At 45.7% G+C, this 20006-nt stretch overlaps 1 long non-coding RNA gene across 3 annotated transcripts in view; it reads right to left on the bottom strand.

The window, feature by feature from the left end:
• Window positions 1–5883: 5883 nt before the first annotated feature.
• LOC122476178 overlaps window positions 5884–20006 on the bottom strand; it is a 95355-nt gene continuing 81232 nt past the window's right edge. For all 3 annotated transcript variants that reach the window (XR_006295410.1, XR_006295412.1, XR_006295409.1), the window contains exon 5: window positions 5884–5952. This is a non-coding gene — a long non-coding RNA (uncharacterized LOC122476178). The remainder of the gene's footprint in view (window positions 5953–20006) is intronic.

The raw sequence follows: 20006 nt of genomic DNA, 5'->3' as shown, positions 1-20006 counted from the left end.
AGACCCACCGGGGATCATCCAACGAGCTACCAGAACTTTGGCTTTGAAAGATAACCTTCTCTGACCAAATCTGTATAACACAAGCAATTAGTGTGTAAAGTGGCCGTAAATGACAATTAGTCATGACCATGCATGACGGAGACGGCTTAGTCTAAGTGAACTGGTTATCGGCACTCGCTAATCACTCACCTGTCACCCAACTCTCCTCAAGTGTACCTCAGCCCAAGGGGACAGAGGACCTGATCCACCAACAAGTAGTAATCAGTGTGGTAGTGTAGTGGAAAGAGCAGTTTTGAGTGAAACAGATCTAGGGTCCTGTGCAAGTAATTTGAACTTCTCTGAAACTCAGTTCCTTCATCTCTCATTTGTAAAGTGGGGGATATGCTGTATACTATTGTGAGCATCTGAGATACACACACACACACACACACACACACACACACACAGCATGGCTGACATTCAGACAATATGAGCTGGTAGTGGTATTCTCAATGGTCAGTGTTCATGCTGTACTAGGTTTTGACTATTTTAATATCATCCCTGAGTGTACTGAATAAGTCTACACCTACCTACTGATTTATTTTTCTTTCTTTCTTTTTTTTTTTAATTTTTTTTAACGTTTATTTATTTTTGAGACAGAGAGAGACAGAGCATGAACGGGGGAGGGGCAGAGAGAGAGGGAGACACAGAATCGGAAACAGGCTCCAGGCTCTGAGCAGTCAGCACAGAGCCCGACGAGGGGCTTGAACTCACAGGCCACGAGATCATGACCTGAGCCGAAGTCGGCCACTTAACCGGCTGAGCCACCCAGGCGCCCCTACCTACTTATTTATTTAGGCCTACAACAGGCCTATCATTTTTCTTGGCATTATGCAAGATACAAAGAAATTTAATTTAAGGCGTAGACCCGGTCTTCAACCCAGTCCCGAGGCCCACCATGTGAAGGTAACTAGAAATGTGGCAGGAACTCAGAGAGGGAATTCATGTGAGCATTGGCTGCACAAGTCAAAGAAGGTTCCACGGAGAAGGTGATTCCATGAGTTTGGAGGATGCCGGAGGTTGGGGGACGCTTCTGCATAAAGATTGGTAAAGTAGAGAACACCGAGGAGCCCAATCAGACAGGAGAGGAGAGCAACTAAAGAGAAATGAACTTTATCACCAGTGCTGCACATTCATGCGGAGTAAAATGCGTACTTGATTTTTATATCAAAAAGGGCACAATCCCCATCCCAAAGAGATCGTTGCATTTCCAGAGGGTACTGACAGGAACACAGCCATAATGGATTCCAGTAATTGCAAACATTTGTACAAAGAGGAAAATGTTAAAATGTATACCTTTTGTACGATTTTGAAAAGGTAGGGTATATTGGGTGCTTTTCCAGTGCAACAATCCTTGTTTTCCTATTTCTCTTCCCAAACGTTCTCTTTTCAACTCCATACATGCTACTACAACAGAGACATGCCAAGTACCTGGGACAGGGGTCTAGCACATAGTAGGCACCCGAAGAATGTTTGTTAAATGTTAAGTTGTTTGGTAAAGTTCTGAAAAAGTTTTGCTCGGCAGAATTGCAGCTTTTCTGTAGTCTTCAAATCAGGCAAGGTGAGTGAGTAGAAGTTTGCCTCCTTAAAAACGAGACAGTGAAGACTGCTGATCAACTCTTACATGGAGTTTATATGAATGCACAAGGAAGGAAATTAGTAGATGCTTCGAATGATGATATCTAGTGACCAGAAAGGCAGACAGCCCAGGAAAAGCTCATCTTTGAAGGTTTTAACATAGTCATTGTCTGAGTGCCACTTTCCCAGGCTCAGCACACACTGGTGATGCACTTGAAGCTTTGATAGGTCCTTCAGCAAAGCATCTTCCTTCCCTAACGCTTTTCCTAAGTTCTACTTAATGACTGAATGACTTAAGATAACCAAGGTGGGTGATCTCCAACCCATATCTAACAGGTGTCATTTTTTCAGTTAAAGTGATACAATTTTCCCCCTTCCTTTAAACCATGATTCTTTATGGTTGCCACCATCAAATCAATGCTTCCCAGTTTTTAGGTGATGGGTAAATGCCAATAAGAACAAGGAAGTCATTGCCCAGCATTTACCATCAAGTTAGTATTTCTTTCTGTGTATGTGAGTGCTTAATAAAATGATAACCTTGAAAGCTAAGCTTTGAGAAAAAGGGACTTCTAAATTTCAAAAGTTCCCTTTACATGAGCAAAACCATGCTTTGAGTAACAATATGGAATTTTACAGGAATAGAGAGTTTAGAATATGACATAGAGGCATTCTTACCTGCTTGGGAGAAAATTGGAAGTTATTCTGGAGCAGGGAGGAGGAAGAAATGGAAAACCCAACAACAACAACAACAACAGCAAAAAGGAACCTAGCCAGTTATGTATATCCCTGACCTCCCATGCTACCCACACTAGAAATTCCCCAGAGCAATAGGGCTTGTTCTTGCGTTCCCATGAACATACCAGAATTTCAATCCTGCTCTCCCCTCCCCCCATGTCTGCCTTTGTATTGAAACCTCAGCAATATGGTACCACTGGCAGGTGGGTTAACCTGGCTGAGGGGGTTGTTTAGGTGCCCTGAAGTAGAGCTTCTGGCTTCCCAAGGCTTGTACTTGGTGTCCGTGGAATCCAGAAGTTCCATATGGTCCTGTGAGAGGCTACAGTGGTACTGAGATGCCAGGGGACATGCAGGGATCTGTAGTTGGGACAAGACGGCCACAGAGTGCGAGGACTCCACCACCAGAAGCGAGTGGCCAGGACCAGGGGCAGGATTAAACACAAACCCCAAGAGACCAAATGGAGGAGCCCCTTCTTTGTGGCCACCAGCCCAGGGTACCCAGGGAACAGACCGGACCTGTCCTGCAGCAAAGACTAGCAAGGACTTAGAGGTAAGCCAACCCAAGCTTCTCTCCCCCACCCACCATGGCAGTGCTACGTAAGACTCCTCCCAAGCCCAAATGCTACCTATAGCTTGCAGGTGGGAGGGGAGTAAAGAAACCCTGAAAGACTGACATTTACCCCCAAAAAGACTATTGTTAACACAAGAAAGGGTTGCCTTTAGTTGTCAGGTTTAAGTCCCGTCTGGTTCACCTCCACTTCCGCGCAAGAAAGGGACGAGGGATCCGAGCAACATGGTAAATTACATCCCAAAGCAACACGCTCTGTGCTTTTAACACAGCTGAGTGTAGGGCACGTGATTTTTAACCCTGACTCTACTAACGATGCAAAGTTGCTGGTCAAAACGCCCAGAAGCCCTCCCCATGCTTTAAGCGACGTCATGCAGGTGAATAGAAATACGTGTCACGTCATCTACATCCTATAGTTTTGTAAGGCTTTCCCTGTAATGTTAAACCTAAAAAACTGTTCTGATAGTCCAACTGGAGGGAGAAGATGTAGTCACTGCATTTCCGCTTAAGAATTGTTATTTCCTTACCCTCAGGGGAGAGAACAGAGGCACGCTCGATCTTATTGCAGTCCGCTGATATTTCATCATTGACACATTGGAGGTTTGTGGCAACTCCTCGTAGAGCAAGTCTTTCGGTGCCATTTGTCCAACAATTTGCTCACTTCACGTCTCGGTGTCACATTTTGGTAACCCTCACAATATTTCAAACCTTTTCATCATTACCTTTGTTATGATGATCTGTGCTCAGCGATCTTTGACATCCCTATTGCAATTGTCCTGGGCTCCCGTGATCCATTCCCGGATAAGACAGCAAACTTAACAGACAAATGTTATTATGCCCTGACTACTCCACCCAGCAGCCGTTTCCCATCTCTCTCCTTCTCGTCAGGCCTCCCTAGTCCCAGAGCCACAACGGTATTGAAAGTAGGCCAACTAATAACCCTACGATGGCCTCCGACGTGTTCAAGTGAGAGGGAGAGGTGCACATCTCTCTCTTTAAATCAAAAGCTAGAAATGAGTAAGCTCAGTGGGGAAGGCATGTTGAAAGCTGAGATAGGCTGAGAGCTGGACCTCTTGCACCAGTTAGCTGAGTTGTGAATACAAAGGACAAGTTCTTGGAGGAAATGAAAAGTGCTGCTCCAGTGAACACATGAATGATAAGAAAGGGAAACAGCCTTATTGCTGATACGGAGAAAGTGTCAGCGGTCTGGATAGGAGATCAAACCAACCACAACATTCCGTTAAGCCAAACCCTAGTCCAGAGCAAGGCCCATAACTCTGTTCAATTCTGTGCAGGCTGAGAGAGGTGAGGAAGCCGCACGAGGAAAGTCTGAAGCTAGCAGAGGTTGGCTCAAGAGGTTTAAGGAAAGAGGCCGTCTCCGCAAGATCAAAGTGCAACGTGAAGCAGCGGGTGCTGGTGTAGGTGCTGCAGTAAGTGAACCCGAAGATCCAGCTAACTCACTTAATGAAGGTGGTCACACTAACAACAGGTTTGCAATGTAGATTAAAACAGCCTTCTATTGGAAGAAGATGCCATCTAGAACTTTCACAGCTAGAGAGAGAAGTCCATCCCTGGCTTCAAAGCTTCAAAGGACAGGCTGACTCTTTTGTTAGGGGCTCAGGCAGCTGGCAACTTTCTCTTAAAACCGATGTTTTTTACCATTCTGAAAATCGTAGGGCACTTAAGAACAATGCCTGCTCTAGAAATGGAACAATAAAGCCTGGATGACAACACATCTGTTTACGACATGGTTTACTGAATATTTGAAGCCCACTGTTGAGACCTACTGTCCAGAAAAAAGATTCCTATCAAGAGATTACTGCTCATTGACAATGCACCTTCTCACCCAAGAGCTCTGATGGAGATGTCCAGTGAGATTCATGTTGTTTCCATGCCTGCTAACACAACTTCCATTCTGCAGCCCACGGACCAAGGAGCAATTTCAATGTTTAAGTCTTATCATTTAAGAAATACATTTCATAAGGCTATAGCTACCACAGATCATGAGTCTCCTGACGAATTTGGACAAAGTAAATTGAAAATCTTCTGGAAAGGATTGACCAGTCTCGATGCCATTAAGAACATTCATGATTCATGGGAAGAGATCCAAATATCAAGATCAACAGAAGTTTGGGAGAAGGGATTCCAACCCTAATGGATGATGTGAAGGGGTTCAAGACTTCAGGGGAGAAAGTCACTGCAGACGTGGTGGAAACAGCAAGGGAGCTAGAATGAGAGGTGGAGCCTGAAGATGGGACTGAATTGCTATAATCTCGTGATAAAACTTTAAGGGATGAAGGGTGCTTCTTAAGAATGAGCATGAAAGGGTTTTTTGAGATGGAGTCCACTCCTAGTGAAAATGCTGTATAGATTGTTGAAATGACAACCAAGAGTTTGGAATATTACATAAACTTAGTTGATAAAGAAGCAGACGGGGGGTGCCTGGGTGGCTCAGTTAGTTAAGCATCTGACTATTGATCTCAGCTTAGGTCTTGATCTCAGGGCCGTGAGTTCAAGCCCCGTGTTGGGTTCCCTGCTGGGCATGAAGTCTACTTAAAAAAAAAAAAATTGGAAGGGTTGCAGAGGATTGATTCCAAATTTGAAGGAAGTTCTCCTGAGGGTAAAATGCTATCAAACAACATTATGTGCTACAGGGAAGTCATTCATGAGAGGAAGAGTCAATCAAAGTGGCAAACTTCAGTGTTGTCTTATTTTAAGAAATTGTCACAGCCATCCCAGCCTTCAGCAAGCCATCACCATCGAGGCAAGACCCGCTATCAGCAAAGATTATGACTCACTGAAAACCCAGATGATGGTTTGCGTTTTTTCAGCAAGGAAGTCATTTTAAATTAAGGTATTTACATTGGGGTGTTTTTAGGCATAACGCTATCGCACACTTAATAGACTACAACATAGCATAAATATAACTTTTATGGGTACTGGGAAACAAAAAAAAAATTGACTCATTTTACTGAATTGTTTGCTTTATGGCGATGGTCTGGAACTGAGTCCACAGTATCTCCTAGACACATCTGTGACCAAAAAACATAAAGTCATACACGTGGTTGTGCTAGGAATCTCGATTTGTCAGTTAGAAAAATAACACATCAGAAAGTCACGGGAAAGACATTGTTTGCTACATGTTGTCGGAGACTTTGCATGCACTCTCTTATGTATCCCTCAAACCACCAGGTAAATCAGGTGTTATTCTCATATTATAGATGAGGACACTGAAACTCTGATTAATAAATCAAGATTTACTTTTCCAAGGCCACCAAAGCTAGAAGGTACCAGAACTAGTATTGGAATGCACCAACAGGACCTCGGTAGAACCCTCTCTGTTCCACTGCCTCGCCCAGGGTCTCACACTTCTGCCCAGCGTTTCATACAGAGACCTGCCTGATGACGACACCCCTGCTGAACACAGCAGGCTGATGGCCTCCCGTCCCTTGGAAATGGACACCGCAATGCTTTATCAAAACTGTCAGCCTCGGAATTTATCTGGCGTAGCGAGAACCAGAAGCCCACGCTATCGCCCTCCTAAGTTAGGAGACTTTTTCTTTTTCCTTCAGGTTCCCTATTTTGATGGTAGATGAAAAGAATTATTTCCTTTTTCTCTCTGATGGCCACTCTTGCGTCCGTTCCAATTAGTGCGTTCCATTCTTTGAAGACAAGCCCAAGTTGCTTTTCTGATCCCTCAGCTTCTCAGGCTCCTGTCTTAAAGACCATTGTCTTGACAAATCAGAAGCAGGAGCGGGGAGCTGATTAGCTGGGCTGCTCAGCCTCCCCCAGGTGCCTTCAGATACCTACCTGTTCCCTTCGATGCTGGACATTTCACAAGAAGCGTGCACAAACCAGAAAGTGAGGTGCCAGGACGACCTGCAACACCGACCTACAGGAGCATTTGAGGGGAGCAGGCAGGTCTTCAGAAGCTACTTAGAAAAATGCTTTCTAGTATGCAGGCATCGCATCCTGTGGAGCCTGAAGCATGCGGCAAGACAATTATGGTGGGCTTTCTGAAGTCGTGGAAAAGACTAAAAATGGCCAGTCCCTCAGGACATAAGGAAATATAGGCATCGAGCCAGTGGAAACCACGAAGTAAGCCAGAAAGAAATGAAAGCTTTTCTGCTTTTCCTTACTATTCCTTTCTACATTAAAAGCCAATTTTACTAGCATTTTGTCAGCCAGAGTCCTTTGCAGACAAATACCTCCAAATTCCCAGACCAGTGACAATGGAGATCCATAAAGATGTTTTAAAGACTGTCACCTGAAATGCCTTTGTGCATCACTGATACAAATTAAATAGCGTCTGGCATTTTTTGAATGATTGAGTAATGCTACTTACTTTATGAAAACGGGTAATTCATATTTAGAATGTGGAGAACATTTAGTTAACCAGAATACTTGACTTACGGGACACCTTTGCGACTGAGTGCGCTAAGAATCGACCAGCTGGTATCATGAAAACCCACGTGCTTCAGAATTAGAAGGACGAGGTTGCCTCCCAAATGTGATCATTTATTAACTGCGTGACCTTCCTTCAAGTCCTCTGAACTCTCTGCACCTTACTTTTCTCATTTACAAATGAGGGTAATGTTATCTTCCTTTCCAGTTGTTAACGCTTCTATGAGACAGACATGTGCACGTGCCCAACACATACCTGCCCGCAAGAGAAACTTAACAAAGACACCTGCAATTTTTTTAAAAACGTTCTAAGTTTATTTATGTATTTTGAGAGACAGAGAGACAGCATGAGTGGGGTGGGCAGAGAGAGAGAGAGAGAGAGAGAGAGAGAGAGAGAGAATCCCAGGCAGGCTTTGCACGGCCAGCACAGAGCCTGATGTGGAGCTCGAACCCACAAAGCGGTGAGATCATGACCTGAGCTGAGACCAAGATGCTTAACCAGCTGAGTTCACCCACGGTGCCCCAATACACCTGCAATTCTTACGATGATGATATGTTTAATGCTGCTGGTATTAGCGATTTCATATCTAATTCTTCCCTTGTTCTACCAGCCTCTGTCCACCCTTCCATTTTGGCATCACATACCTCCCCTGGACCTGAGAGTCTTCCCAAAGTCTATGGTTGGCCCCTCCCTTTCTCATGCAAACAATGAAGAGTTGTTTGGGCAGATCTGAGACTCTCCCTGGGCCGAGTTCTCCCCTCCGCAGAGACACCGCCCTCTGCCCTCGTCTTAGTTTCCCCCACCATTTCCTCTTTCTCTGGGCCAGACCTGGATAAACTTGTGGTTTCCTTCCTTCGAGCTCTCTGGAGAGCTGAGTACTGCACACTTGAAAGCCTAAAAACTTGTCATTTCCACCTTGAACCAGTGGCTGACCTAGCCAGACAGCCTGGGAAATGAATTAGTGTCCTTAAGCAGAGGCAGAATGTGAGCAGTGACCCAGCTCCCCTAAGCAACTATGGAAACTGTCAAGCGGTAGTTAAAGTTCCCTTTTTCCCAACCCCTTTAATTATGTTGAAAACTATGTCATATTGTTTTTGAAAAAGTTAATGAAATAGTAGGTAAAGGTGAACCAAGGAACATAATTTACTTGGATTTCCTTGCAAGCTTTTGATAAGGTCCTTCATAAAAGGCTATTAAGGAAAATAGATGACCAGAGGGCTATGGGCAAAAAGTCTTTTTGGTGTATTAAAAACTGGTTAAGCTATTTTAGAAGGAAGAATCACTGACACTGGCTACTTCTTGGAGTGGAGAGAGGTTAATCACAAGCTGTCCCCAGTGTTAGTATTTGGACTTAAAGTGTTAGAACAATTTATAAAGGAAAAGAAAGCAAAGTTAATCAAAGACACAAAATGATTAGCGTGGTATGAGCTTTCCAGAGTGCTTGGCATGAACCAAGTCTCCTTGTCCATCACCCGGGAAATACAGTCCCCGAGAGGGGACTGGGCATGGCCCTGAAAAGGAAACTTCCAAGGATGGGGACTAAGTTCTGAAAACCCTTGAGAGAAAGACACACCAAAAAAAAAAAAAAATGCTTTTCATTTGGTGGCCCAAGCGCAGCGGGGTCTGAGACTGGAGGGAAGGGCGTAACAACCTTGCAAGCGTCCTTCCCACCCTCCCAGCAGATGGTGGTTTAAGGCCATGAAAAATCAGAAATGAGAGGCATGGGTGGAAAGCATTTAAGCAGTATGAAGACACCATTTTGCATGCTTTTCATTCCAAAGTTGTAAAAGAATCATTCTATTGGTGAAGGAGAGCCAAAGAATGTAACCGGGAATAAGGCTCCCCTGGGTAACTGTTGTATGCGACAAGACACAGCGAAGACGTGTTTACCACCGACTCTCGGGGGTGACGGGAAGAGCTTCATTTCTGCAAAAGAAGACAGACCTTCCTTTAAAGTGCTTGTAATTAACCATACGCTTCTCCTCACAGTTAGCCCCACTGCTGTTCCCCACCCCCCCAAATATTTTCACTGTAAAACAGGGCAGAAGGAGTTACACAAATATGTGGATGCTGAGGAGGCAAAGCCCAGCTCTTCTCCCAGCCACGGCCCTCATTAATCTTTGTGACACTCTTTATTGAGTCTCACCTGTGTTTCTTCAGGATCACAAAGCCCCCCATGCCAAAGTCACACAGCAATCTGTGGCAAAGTTAACTCTAATCTTGGTTGGCCAAGCTTCTTTTCTTTTGCCTAGTCAAGTCATAACTCTAGTTGATATATAGGGTGCTGTTTGCATGGCAGGAATGCCTTTATTTTGAGAGGGACAGAGAGAGTGCATGAAACAATATATTGGACATAAAAATACTCCTCTCGAAGAATCCAGCAATAGACCCATACAAATATAGTCAACTTACTTTTGACCAAGGTGCAAAGACAATTCAATAGAGAAAGGATAGCTTTTCAGACAAATGGTTCTGGAACAATGGATACTGGAAACAATATTTTTTATACTAAAAAAAAAGAAGAAAAACCCCCAATACATGCCATATACAAAGATGAGCAAAAATAGATCATAAATGCAAATGTAATTGTAAAATTATAAATTTCTAGAAGAAAATCAAGGAGAAAATCTTTGCAACATTTGGGTTAGACAAAAAGTTCTTAGATCCAACAGCAAAAAAGAAAAAAAAATGGATAAAATTGGACTTGATAAAAATTCAAAGCCTCGAGACCTGAGTCATAAGCAGGAACTGAAACAAAAAGCAAACCTTTCATTTTTCCAACGAGACTTAGCGACATAAAACCTTTTCTCAGGAGCATAAGACTCGGAGTGAGCAACTAAATTGAAAAATGGCAGCACCTCAGCTAACTTTTCCCCAAAATGGGTCAGGTAGAAATTAATGGCTCTTTCCTCTGCTTTCCTAGCAATTTGTGTGCTTTTATAGTACTTAACACGCTCTATTGTCGTTAATTGTCATGGACTCATCCCATCTCAGGCACAGATGTCCTCACTGAATTGTGAGCTCCTCGGGGGCAGGGCCAAGTATTATTATATCTGTGCACTCTGAGAACCTAGCAGAGGACTGATACAGAATGTGCAGTCAATAGATGTTTGAAGAATAAAAGAAAGGAGGAGGGGGCGGGGGAAAGCAAGAAAGTGCGAGAAAGGCATTGTGAGAAGAGAGAAAGGGAAGGAAGGAAGGAAGGAAGGAAGGAAGGAAGGGGAAAGGAAAGAAAGAAGAACGGAAAAGGGGGAGGGAGGGAGGGAGGGAGGAAAAAAGAAAACTATGCCTGGGGTGGAGGAAACCGGGACCCACAGGGTCTGCTAGAAGACAGGGAAGTGTTTGGTGTGGGAAGGGGCAGCCGTGGGCCAGCAGGATCTTCTGGAGCCCTGTAACCCACATCAGCCCACGGTTGCGTGGCCAGGCCACTCTCTCTGAAATCACCACCACCCTTTGTCCCTGACGCTGCAGCCCCAAAGTCGTCAGGAGCCATTGTGTGGTTCAGCGCAGGGCCAACCACCGCCAAGGCAGGAGGAGGGAGGCTGAGGCTGCTGGCTAGTGCTGCTGGGTCTGCTCCCTCCGCTCCCCGGCCACAGGCCTGGGTGTCAGAGCCAGAACCGGCAGGTCAGGGTGGCGAGGAGCTGCTGGCATGGCCGGCCTCTCACATTCTCTCCTCTCCAATGGCCCCGGCCCGGCATTGCTGGGGAAACGGGAGGGGCCCGGCAGCCAGCAGCCCAGAGTGAGAACTTCCCTTTGCCAGAGCCAGCTGCTGGCTGCCATCTGGGCAGGGGCAGTGCCAGTTTCCCAAATCTGCCTTCCCTCTGGAAAAGGGGGAGAAAACTCTGTGCTGAGAAGATAGCTTCTCCCTCCATCCTGAGGCTCTCAGTTAAAAACCCAACAAAACCAGCCTTTGAAAAAGGAAGGAATGGGAAAGGCCTCTCGTTGGGCCGTTTCCAAAGGAATTCGCTTCTCCTGGGGCCTTGATGTCCAAGAAAAATCTCTATTCGCCCTCCGTGTCCCTTGGTTCTTTTATTTTACTTAGCGATAACCTTGACCTTTTAACAATCGCATCTCCTCGTTCGCACAAATAAAACGCCGGTATCCGTGGGTCCTTTTTATTTGTCACGTAGGGGTGGGATCACCTGCCATAAGCTGAACATTCTCTGAGAGGTGTGATTTAGTCTTTTTCCTCCACTCCCTACCATAAATAACCCAGCACCTCCCCTCAGCTGGCACTCAGTGGACGCTTTCTGATGGGTCCATCCATTCACCGAACGCATATTGAGCACCTTCTGAACGTTGGTGAAAACTCAAAGAGGATCCGGCCCCTGTTCTCAGAGGTCAGCCAGTCAGGCGGAAACATTCCCTCAGGTCCTCCCGGATGTCAGCTGCAGTGTGCCAGCCCTTCGACCACATGTTATTTACTGTGCCACCACTATGCTCCCAGGAGGCAGATGGGAAGAGTTGGCACCTGCCGGAGCACAGAACTGAGTAGGTCCTCCGCGAAACCAAACGCGGGCAAACTCTATCCAGGGGTGAGAGTCTCACCGTGGACACTGCCCAATCAGAACAGATCCCGGGTTTATGTTTGTTTATTATTGCTTTAGCTCTTAAGTCCTTCCTCTCCATCTTGACACCCCCTTCTTAGCGAAAGCACAGAACCAACCCAGCATCCCACCACGGCCAGCTGACGGACGGACGGTGGGACGGTTACAGGGAAGGAGGCGCCTACGGCCACAAGAGGCCCTCACCCTCACGGAGGTCCTCAGGGCGGGTCTTCAGCTAGGCTTCCCACCTTCGCTGGCATCCTGGTTCTGAAGCAGTTCTAAACACGCTTATTGTTTCATGAAAGCAGGGAAGGTCTGGAGAGTGTGGCTGGCTCTCTGAAATAGACAGCTTGGTCCCCCCCCCCCGGCTCTGGAGCCTTGATGTTTCGCCTGTTTGGGGGGCAATCGGGAACCTTAAAAAAAAAGTGGTTCACGAAGTCCTAATTCACAGGAACAATGTTATCTTGCCTTTTAAGTGTTTCCTAAGCTGATCTACAATAATGAAAAATATAGGTAAATGCAGTTTGCTTAGGACGGAGCCCGTAGTAAGCAGTCGTTGTTTAATGAATTTGAATGTGAACGATCTCCTTGGTGCCTCATCTTAGTTCCTGGGATAGGCAGGGCAGGCGCGATCAGTTCCCATGCTGTGGCCCAACACAGGTAACTAGCCTGTCCTGGCTGATATAGTAGGTGACAGAGCTAGACCAGAAGTTGGGTCTCCTGACTTCTAATCCAGCGTTCTTCCCCTAAGCCAAATTATTAATGGATAATATGAACTTCAGCATCCCCAGTGAGGATGATCCCCACTTGAGAAACGAAATTAAGACCAGAAGCTGCGCTGACGGATAGGCAGACGGAGACAGAGGGTCTACTGGCTAAGAGCACAGGCTTTGGACTCCTGGCGCTACCCCTGCTGACCATGTGCCATTGGGCAAGTTAACCAGTCTCTCCAAGTCTCCGCTGTGTGATCTAGACAATGAAACAACCCCTTTCTCACAAGGTTGCTGGAAGACCGAACGGGGTAACGTAGGACCCTGACCACAGGGTCCAGCCTAGAGCAGGTGCTCAGTACACGATAGTATTCATTGTTATTTTTATTATTTACTTCTGAGGAGGTCACTTCTGCTCTCAGGCCGGGAAGCCCTCCCTGGGGCTGTTTTTGACTGGTCTGAGCTCCCAGGAGCTCCATTCTCCTGCATGAGGTGGGAGGGAGCCATTCATTCACATTGGTATCTTTCAGTGTGACATCTATCCGTGTTTTTCCCAGGAACTACGTTTGTCTGTTTATGGGGTACTGACTCTCTCTAGGCATCTTCTCATACCTTAGAAATACTAATTCAGGGGCGCCTGGGTGGCTCAGTCGGTTAAGCATCTGACTATTGTTTCAGCTCAAGTCATGATCTCAGAGTTCATGAGATTGAGCCCTACACCGGGCTCTGCGCTGACAGTGCGGAGCCTGCTTGGGATTCTCTCTCCCGCTTTCTGCCCCTCCCTCGCTCGCAAGTGCTCTCTCTCTCTCTCTCTCTCAAAATAAATAAGCTTAAAAAAAAAGTATCAGTTCAGCTCATCTTCACAACCCTGTTAGGTAGTTGCTATTATTATCCACATTTTACAGAGGAAAACCGAGGCACAAAGAGGTCAAGTCACACATCTGGGAAATGGCACAGCCAAGATTCAAGCCAGGTGGCCCAGCCACCGAGCCGGTGTGATGACCCACGATACCAGGTGGGCCTTCCCTCCAACAAGAGATACGCCTTAAATCAAAGAGCTGTGAGCAGAGTACCTTTCTGAGTCTCTTAAATCTCACTCTGAAATCTCTGTCCTACTCTCCCACCAAAGCTTGGGCAGCACTGGCGTCTCTTCTTAGAGGTTTCTAGAGCCCTGAGGTCCGATGAGCCAGAGCCACTGAAACTGACAGACTTGCCTTAGAGTCCTAGTTGTACAATTTTTCACCAAAATCAATTTTTGAAGTGCTTAAAAGGCATAGTTAGCTCCATGGCCGACACTGGGCTGAGATATTATGAGGAAAGGGCTCTCTGCCCTTTGGGGGCCTACAGTTAAGGAAGACAGGACAATTGTGGATGCGCATATAGAAACGTCAATGGACAGAAGGCATTCAGATAGACTCTGAAAGGATCACGGGGATGGAGGGGACTTTGTCCAACTCTGAAGGCAAAAGCAAGCCCTTGGTGGAATATGGGGGAACGTGTTCCATGGAGAAAAGTGCAGGCAGAGTGAACACAGGTTTGTTGACAAATCCCAAAGCTCTAAACCCAGGGGACACCTCCTAGCTTGAAGGGGGAAGTTTCAAGGCAGATGAAAGGTAATCTTACTTCAAGACAAGAGTGGTCTTAAGAGGTGTTTCAAGAAGGGACCACACCATGCACCGCCACTGAGAGGACAAAATGTCCTACTCACAAGCCCTCAGGTCTCCCCATTAGGCCCAGACTCACATGCATAACAGGCTCACGTGAAGCTCTCACAGGGGACTAGGCTGTTGATTTAAAAAAAAAAAAAAAAAAAAAAAAACAACGTATGAGTTTTATCTCTTTATCTCCTCGGTTCAGAGGGGAAAAAAAGGACACAATCTGTTCTCCCAGTGGGACATCTACCTGATTAGATGTCATAAAACAGAGTAGTCCTTTAGTTAATAATGGCTGGAATACCTCCGACCCACAGTTACTGGAAAGAAAAAAAAAAAAAAACACCTAACTACAGATAAACTCCCTAGGGCTTCAGATCCGTTTTGCAATAAGCCGTGTTATGAAGGAAACCTGGCCCCAAAAGATAGTTTGAATGCAAAATAAAGATAGTTCACATGCTTTGAAGCAGATACAGGGCTCCTGTGGAAGCACCAGAATCATATTTTTGGAGGATCATTATATTTCCTGCTTCAGACTTTATTTGGGTCCTACCGTTCTTTTATACATCCCCTATTTTTAGTCCTCAGAGGCACCATGTCCTGCCAGGCAGGGGCCTCAGCGGGGCAGGTCTGGGCAGGAGGGGTGAGGATTGGGTGCCTGGAGAGGCAGGAGAGCTGGGCAGGGAAGAGGCAGTCGGACTCCAAGGAGCAGGTGCGGTTCACAGGGCCAGACAGGCAGGGCCTGGGGAGCCTCAGGGAAAAGCTTAGGGGAGCACCGTGGGTTTAGGGAACAGGACTCCAGGGTCCAGGAGGCCAGTGAATTATCAGGAAGAGTGTAGAATATGAACAATAAAGAGGCGGGCAAGGACCCTGAGTTCTGTATACACCCTGTCACAAAAGAACAGGCAGGGGCTCAAATGCATGGGTTTGAGAACCTTGAAGACATTTGCTAAGTGAAATAAACTAGTCGCAGAAGGACAAATGATGATTTGTCTTATATGATGATTTCTCTTATACGAGGTATCTAAAATAGTCAAATTGACAGAAGCAAAGACTCAGACGGTGGTCACTAGGGGAGGGGGAAATAGAGAGTTACTAACAAACCTGCATAGTGTCAGGTAAGAAGATAAATAAATTTCTAGAGTTCTGATGTACAACATCGTATCTGTAGCAAACAATACTGTACTGTATACTTTAAAACCTGTTCAGAGAGTGGGTCTCATGTCAAGTGTTCTTGCCACAATCACATAAGTTTTTCAGAAAGCACGGGTTTAGGCAGAAGAGGTACGGGATGGGTTTGATTCAGGCAAAGGGCAGATGCACCTGGCTTGCGACTCCTACAGCAGAGGCCCTTGGAGAAGCAAACAAAAACACCCGTGGTCATTTAAAAACCCTGTAAAAGAAAACCTTCATCTTTATTTACCATTCATTCATGATCCCTCTCATTCTCCACCATGTAACTATTGATGAAGATGCAAAAAAAAAAGAAGAGAAAAAAAGAAAAAGCAAAAAGAAAAAAAGAAAGAAAAGCACAGTGTCTTCCAAGTGAGAGTTAGCCAGGAGACATTCTTTATCTGTAGGGATTTTTCACTGATTCTTTATCTGGGTGATGGGCCCCATCTTCTAGACTGGTCTCCAGACTCCCTTTGGTGTTGGGTAAAAAGATACCCTGAAATTCTTTTCTGACTCCCAGTCACTTCCCACCATTTCATCCTTGTTTGGCATTTATCATTTTGTGTGTCTCCCAAAAAATAACACAATGAAGCCAGGAGGAAATGCCATGGCACAGGAAGGAGCCATACAAAGCAAAATCCAACAGATTTGACTCAATCATCCGGTTGTCTTTATTTCCAGGTAGAACAGGCCTACCTTTCTTCTCTGTGGAATCCTCTTTTCCTTCCTACATCCTTGTCCTGACCCTTCAACCCCTTAATGCAATCAACATATCGCTACTTGTGTCTCCTGAAACCTTCCTCTTCCTGACCTACATGTGGTCGAAGGAGGTCAATGGAGAAATGGGGAGGAGTCAGACCTCAGAAACAGGCCCCAGATAATTCAGGTCCTATGTAGGAGAGAGGCTGGGAGGAACCACATTACTGAGGGCGGAGGTAGGAGGTAGCGTGCCATGATGGTCATATTCTAGGAAATGGATCTCATAAATCCCCTCCTGGATTGGCCCAACTTTGTATGAAGGAAGACACAAAAGGAATTAGAGAAGAAGAGAAGTCAACTACAGTAAAAAGAGAAGTAGAAGGAAGTAAATGGCTGAGGCTTGCAGGTCTGAAGGTCAACCCCCAGAGAGCAGAGGGGGCAGGGGCCAGCTAATCACAGCACCTCACTCCCTGCATTATGATGTACACAGACCAAGCCTTCAACATTTATCTGACTGTGTATTCATATCCCTTCTAACCTGCATGTGTTGTGCTAACTAATGAAAACATACAGGCGATTCCCCACTGGTTGGCAAGCATTAATTGAGAACCTATGTTGCCCACAGCCCTGGAGGACGCACTGAGAGAAATGGAGGCTGAGACAGGACAGATGTGGTCCTGGTCTTCCAACTGGCCGAAGAAGGGATGAAACAAAACCTTGTGATATATACCTTGGTGGAATGGCTCGAAGAAAACCTTACTCTTTTCAGCAATGCACTCTCCCATTGAAAGAGTTTCACTTTTGTTGAAAAGATGCTGGCCTTCCCGGGCATTAGGATCAATTCTGAAGAAATTCGGAAGAAAGCGAAATTTCTCTGAAAAGAAAAGGAGGAGATACGCAGCGGCCGCTTCAGGGAAAGTTTCAGAGAGAGGAAGAGGGAGACCCAGAGGCCCATGACTGAAGAGGAACACTTTCACCAAGGGAAGGTGAAAATGGCGCCCTTTATTTATTGCTGGGTGTCGTATCATGTAGCGTTCTCCTTCATCTCCCCATAAGTCCCAGCCAGTTTTACATTATTACTCACTGATGCTCTGCGGGTTGGGTCTGTTTTGAGGGGATGTGGTAAAGCCTGGAGTCTGACCTCAAAACGGTCACAGGCAAAGGCAGAGGGTTCTCGTGGGAGAACAACTACCTATGAATTACATTGAGGGCGCATTTTCAGCAATGCGTTAGCAAGTTTAGATGTGAAACGCATGTGCTCAGGAAGTTTAGAGTTAGAGAAGTAACCTGAGGATGGGTGGATAACCAAGGCAGTCTTCCTGAAAGTAAATTTTGAACCTAATGTCCCCTAGGAGACAGATTCAGGTCACGAGCATACAAAGGCACTTGTGTAACTTCACAGAAACCCAAAAACACACACATTGTTTCCTGACCTCAGCTCAAGACCCAGACATGTACACAGACAGACATGCACGTGTTCTCCGCTATGCCAGCGCCTACCATGGAGGAAAATTCAGGAATGCAGCAGCTCATATATCCATACACACCACGAGGTATCATGTGGCATTTTTAAGTCTGCAAAAGTGGCCGTTGCTCTCACTGAGATGTGGTGCCCAAAACGTTCATTAGCATTAAAACCATGTCACTGGCAACATGCGGAAGAGTCAAATTTATAACACGTTAGACAGTTTTAGTAGCAAATGCAAATACATAGCAGAGAAGGTTGGGCACACGCCCCTCGAAACCATCACTTCACAAAGCTAACATGGGTTTAGGTGTTCCATCTGATCTAAGCCCCATCCAGAATCATCAAAGGCGGAACAGAAGCTCTGGAGGGCACAAAAAGTCAACTCGGAAAATAAGAAACACGAAGAGCCAATGAAGTGTATATATTAAGTCAGCCTCGCTGGAAGCTGAGGAAATCCAAATAAAAATGACATGATGTAATTTTTGCCCTAACATGCAACTCTTAGAAAGACTTTAAAAGCTCAGTATTGGTTGGGATGGGAGTGTGCAGGAAGGGAGTCTCTCCCACAACATTAGGGACTGCAGTTTGGTACGTAACCCTCACAGGAGGCCACCTCTACCAAAAGCCCTACACAGGAGCACACCCCTGATCCGTAAGGCCACTTCTAGCTCTGCATCTTGATGGAATACCCAGGTAAGGGCGTAGAGACACCGTACTGGTGACATATGAAATCTATGATATGTGAAACATAGAGTGAAAAATTAGAAATCACCTAAATACCTAGCACAAGGAGATTGGCAAATGAAGCCCGGTATCCGTTCAATGAAATATCCTCATTTCATATGAGTGAAAACACACTATTAAAGTGTGTTCCTCTATGGGGCGCCTGGGTGTCGCAGTCGGTTAAGCGTCCGACTTCAGCCAGGTCATGATCTCGCGGTCCGTGAGTTCGAGCCCCGCGTCGGGCTCTGGGCTGATGGCTCAGAGCCTGGAGCCTGTTTCTGATTCTGTGTCTCCCTCTCTCTCTGCCCCTCCCCCGTTCATGCTCTGTCTCTCTCTGTCCCAAAAATAAATAAACGTTGAAAAAAAAAAATAAAGTGTGTTCCTCTATCCCTATTAAAGGAAGAATGTAAGGTTTCATGACGTAGAAAAATGTCATATAATGCATAGCAAGATGTTGTAAATGAGAAAAGCAGATGCCATACACCGTATAATATGATAGTCTTTGTAACAACAAAACTAGTTAACATATTTGGTGGTTAAACCAGAATGGAAGCTGTTAACCATTATCTAAAACAATGCCTGTCTTCAGAATCAGGCAGCCTAAATCCGGAGTCTTTACTCAAACACTTCTGTGTACATACACGTAGAGAAAAGTCTGGAAAAATGTGCACCAACACGTCAACAGCAATGTATCGGACAGCTCTGGGTGGTGGAATTACTCCGGGTTTTGTTTTTCCTCCTTGTCAACTTCCCCAAATTAATTTATTTTAAATGTATATAAATATTACTCTTCGAGGAGATGCACTTTTCTTTAATAAAGGGTTTCTCTGACCAAAAGCAGAAGAAAATTAGAGCAGAGGAGAGGGGCTCTCAGGGAGAGGGGAAAGATGAGGACTAAGCAGAGTGACTGTAGATCTCCTTCGCCAGGCCCAAGGACCTGGTAGAAAGATAAGGCTTTCATTTTCCAAAACAAGGGAGAAAATTTCCGGAACCTGCAATCGCCCTCTTAACGCACCCCCCCCCGCCATGTTCTTTCCTGTGTCCTTCAGCCCAAAAGGATTCCAGGACACTTCCCTGGGGCTGCCACTCACCCCGATACACATGGTAGGACACGGCCGTCACCGCGAGGACACAATCATGCAGGTGCCACTGCTCAACAGACATTTCTTGAGTTTTGTGCTGGGCATTGAGTGACCGTGACAGGTGCAATTTAAATAAGAAACAGTCTCTGCCTTCAAGAAACTCAGAGATTGTTGGGGAGACGGGTGGAAAACACACTATTAAAGTACACTTGACTCTGGGGCAACATTGGTATGCACTTCACAGGTACACTTGCCACGTGGGTTTTTCTCAATAAATACAGGACGGTGCTATAAATGTACTTCTTCTTCCTTCTGATCTTCTTAGTAACAAGATCTTCTTTTCCCTAGCCTGCTTTGTTGCAAGAAGGCAGTATGTAAAACATACGCAAAATATGTGTTAATCAACTGTTTACGTTATCAGTAAGGCTTCCCGTCAATAGCAGGCTATTAGTTGTTACGTTTGGTGGGGGGGGGAGCCAAAGGTTCTATGCAGATTTGGGACTATGTGATAGGATGGCACTCTTAACCCCATGTTGTTCAAGGGTCAACCGTATTACAGGGCTAATAGGAGGAGGTTCGGGAATGGTACAGGAGCACAAAGGGAGGGCAACTAATTCCTGTAACATC

Source organism: Prionailurus bengalensis, chromosome E4 (genome assembly GCF_016509475.1).
Source record: "Prionailurus bengalensis isolate Pbe53 chromosome E4, Fcat_Pben_1.1_paternal_pri, whole genome shotgun sequence".
NCBI classification, from domain to species: Eukaryota; Metazoa; Chordata; class Mammalia; order Carnivora; family Felidae; genus Prionailurus; species Prionailurus bengalensis.
The sequence above is the reverse complement of the archived record's forward strand: the minus strand, read 5'-3'. Positions and strand labels throughout refer to the sequence as shown.